The following is a 4123-nucleotide window of genomic DNA, read 5'->3' on the forward strand; positions in this document are numbered from 1 at the left end:
AGGATAAATCTTCCTTTTGGTTCAACTAAGGCATTTTTCTCTGAAGAGCCATCAATAGATCCTAACTCTAGAAGTTAGCAAACTTCAGATTTAGCCTCATAAACCCCTACATGTAAAGTGGCAAATTGACAGATTGATTAGTTCAAGTTTAGACATACGTATTATTGAATGTACTGGTTAAAACTCTTAATGTTGCAAGTAATAGAAAAGTCGAATTGAAGCTATATGAGCAAAAACTAAATCACTCAGGGATATCTCTTGCTTAAAGCGGAGCTTGATGGAGGGCCCAAATAGCATGGCCAAGACATTTCTTCCTCTCTGTTTATTAGCTCTGCTTTTGATTCTGCTTCGAGCTTACTTTAGGTTCATGGACCCAAAATGGCATCCAGAAGCTCTGAGCTACAAAAGTTTAAGTACAGAAGGCGTTAACAAAATCCATTTTTTCCAGCAGTCCCAGGGAATATCTCATTTTATTTCATCCACTTGGATTTAGTCACATGCACATCCCTGAGCCAATTACTATAAAGAGTCACCCTAGAACTGGAGGGGTGGATCAATTTTAAATAATCCACATTGCTGAAAATAGAGGGGAAAATGGCTTACCCAAAGAATAATCAGAATGCTCTGGGCAGGCAGAAGAGGAGGGAACTGATACAGAAACGTTAACCAATAAACGTCCACAATGTTGGGATGGTGCACCTTTGCTCTGAGTGAGAAACGGGCCTACTCAGGGGGAAAAGGAATATAGCAGTGGGGCTCATGGAGAGCGAAGCTGGTGCTGTACACAGCAGAGCCAGGAGAGACCGCAGACCAGGCTGTCATGGTCATTATCACTAGTAAATAGTCAAACCCACCTCCTGATACAATTCTCCACTGTGACATTAAATCATCACAGAGGGAGCTGCGACATCAATTTCCTGATCGCTCTCAGATGGCTCTTTTGTTTCTTTTATTGGATGCTTATCCTCCTCCTGCTCCATAGATTAAGACAAGGACCAACGTCCTGCATGCAGCTCTCTCTTCACTCTCTCTAAGGCTCTTCCTTGACCTCTGCCATTCTCCTTGGTTTAATGCCCACAACTTCGAGTGTAACTTCCAAAACTTTTTCTCCTGGTCCATCCCATAAATCATAGAATTTTGTAAATAAATCCGGTTATTAGTTGCAAACTCCTTGTCTCAGAGTCCTAGGCTTGTTCTTCTTTGGCCTCAAAAAGACTAGCTTGGAGCTCCCTTTAATTACATGAAGGAAAAAGAAAGTGTAAGTCATACTCTGATTTACAGTTTGGTAAATGCCCCTTCCACTAAATTCTAAGTTCCCTGAGGACAGAGCCTATTCACCCGTGGCACCAAAACAAACTTATTCAATAAGTTTATGTCAAAACATACGCAGCTTCAGTGCAATTCAACACTCCCTACTACACCATTTTTGATAACCAGTCCTCTTGTTTCCACTAGAGCAGTCATACTGAAGGAGCGATGGCCAGTTTCCTACAACAGTCTATACCTGTTTTGAGCAGCTATGACATTAGGAAACATACAATTACAAATGTTATTAATATTAGAATAATATTATAGCAATATTAGGAATTGTGTTCCCAGCATCTAAATTCCTTTCTTATGCTTGATGAATCCACTACTCTTTATGAGAAGGCATAATCCCATCTCTTACTATGTAAACTGAAAATGAGGGATGCATTTTTTCCCACTGACCCCTGGCATTTAGCACAGGGTACATGGGCTTCATCTGAATATGCAGATCTGCATCTGGAACCATAAATCCAAACAAGCAGGGACCATCTCGAATTCTTCTCGCTTGTGACATCTAGTGTCCAGTGGTGGTATAAGCAGCACCCAGATGATTCCTAAAGACTGACTTGAATTTTGATATGGGCAGCTTCTGCGATTTTCCTAATGCTGCCCCCACCTTGCATGCACTCCTCCTTAGCTTGGCCATCCTTCAAGGTCTTGCTCAAGTGTTATCTGCACAGTCAAGCATTAAAGGAACAGACCTCTCCCATTACACACCTCCTTTAGTGCTGGGTATATACTCTTCACATGACATTTATATACAGCCCTGTGATTAGTCATATTTGTCTTTATTCAACCCCCTGCTACACTGTGAGAATCTTCCAGAGTTAAGTGGTGATTACCACAACTGTGATAATACCCTTGCATTACGCCTAGCACATTGTGGCCACTCAGCTAAAAGTTTGAAATATTTTTAAAAATATTAGATTTGGAAGAAACATAAATGAAATGTTTCTCATGTAACAAAGGAGAAAAATGAAGTTCAGATACATCATAGATTACCAAATTTCAGTCAGTCAGGATTCAGGATTGGCCTTAGCTAGAATGGTACTTTCCTGACTTCTGAGTTGAGGAATCTTTGTCAAATGGGAGGGAAAATCAGGGTGCATTTATTCAAGAACATGGGAGTGATGACAAATGAAGGAGCATCTGGTCCATTCAGACCCCAAATGCATCTGTGTGGCTACACTGTGAGCAACATAAAGACATACCATTGTTGCCAGTCTTCAAGCCCAGATCAACCCTTTATGTAGCAGGGCCGATCTCAGTCAGAAAGAGAAGTCTGCAAAGGAAATTGAGAAGAGAAAGGTAGGGAGGGTGTGGCACCCTAAGACCTAAGAAGACCCAAGGAGAGCTATCAATTCTGTCCATTGTTGAGAGAAATGAGGACTGAATAATGAATTTTGCAAGACAGAACTCACTGGTGACGTTGAGAAGAGCCATTTCACTGGAGCGGTGGGACCAAAACCTGAGGTGGGAAAAGTTAGAATAAAGAGTAAGAAAATGAAGATAATGAGTCTAAATTTTTTTTCTCAGGATTTTTGTTATCAAGGGAACCAAATGAGGTGGTAGGTGATGGGGGTCAAAGAAGGTTAGGATTATTTTTTGAGATGGAGATCATAATAGCATGTTATTTGTTGATGGGAAAGATCCAAAGGGAAGCAAAAAAATGATAATGAAAATGAGGACCTATGTCTAAGTCCTCAAGTAGGTAAGAAAAGATAGGCTCAAAAGCACCACCTGATGCATAGAATAGTTGCTAGGTCTCAGAAGTGCTCACTAAATGTTGGTTATTATTATTTCCGATGCCTCAATTTTTTTTTTTTTTTTTTAAGGGCCTCACACCATGGCATATGGAAGTTTCCAGGCTAGGGGTCGAATTAGGGCTATAGCTGCCGGCCTACACCACAGTCACAGCAACGAGGGATCCAAGCCAAGCCTGCAACCTACACCATAGCTCAGGGCAATGCCGGATCCTTAACCCACTGAGGGAGGCCGGGAATCAAACAGCATCCTCATGGATACTAGTTGGATTCATTTCCACTACACCACAACAGGAACTCCCTCAAATTTTTGAATAATGAATAGGCATCACGTTTACAAAATTTAAAATTATTATCTAAACAAACATACAGGCTTGGACTCCAGCATCAGACTCCACTAGTTCAAATTCTAGTTCTACCACTTGGCCAAGGCATTTTTCTTCATGGGGCTTTGTGTTCCTTTGTAGGAAAAGATAATAACACCTACCTTATAAGGCTGTTGGCTGGCTTAAGTGAGACAATCCGTGAAAAGTTTAGCACTGTACTTGTGCATGGTGACGGTTCAAGTGTTTAAGGCCATTATAACTGTCATACTGTCTTATACATGTAAACTGTGGTTGTCTGTGATGCTTTTAGGCACTGTCACACTGATTGAAATTCGTAGAACCAGAAGACAAGTACCACAGCGCAGAGCCTTCAGAAGGCACACAGGCCAATGCGCTGTCAGGCCAGCACACCATGGAACTCTCCCACCGTCTCTCCTTCTACTGACACTGTCCCTCCAAAAGGTACTGTCCTTAGGAGGCAAACCAAGCAAGACAAGACAAAACAAACACAAAACAAAAAAACACCCGAAAACCAACCCTGACTAGCGCTGACCAGACGGGGTAGGACGTCTGCGCCCGCACCAAGCCCACAGCGCTTCGCTGGAGCCTGCGCAGTCGCTGTAGGTGGGGCGTGGCACATTCTTGGCGTTTCCTCCCCATTCTTCCTTCACGCAGCACTAGGGCGGAAAGTCTCGCGAGACGTGTGAGTTCTCGCGGGAACCGCAT

Source organism: Phacochoerus africanus, chromosome 1 (genome assembly GCF_016906955.1).
Source record: "Phacochoerus africanus isolate WHEZ1 chromosome 1, ROS_Pafr_v1, whole genome shotgun sequence".
NCBI classification, from domain to species: domain Eukaryota; kingdom Metazoa; phylum Chordata; class Mammalia; order Artiodactyla; family Suidae; genus Phacochoerus; species Phacochoerus africanus.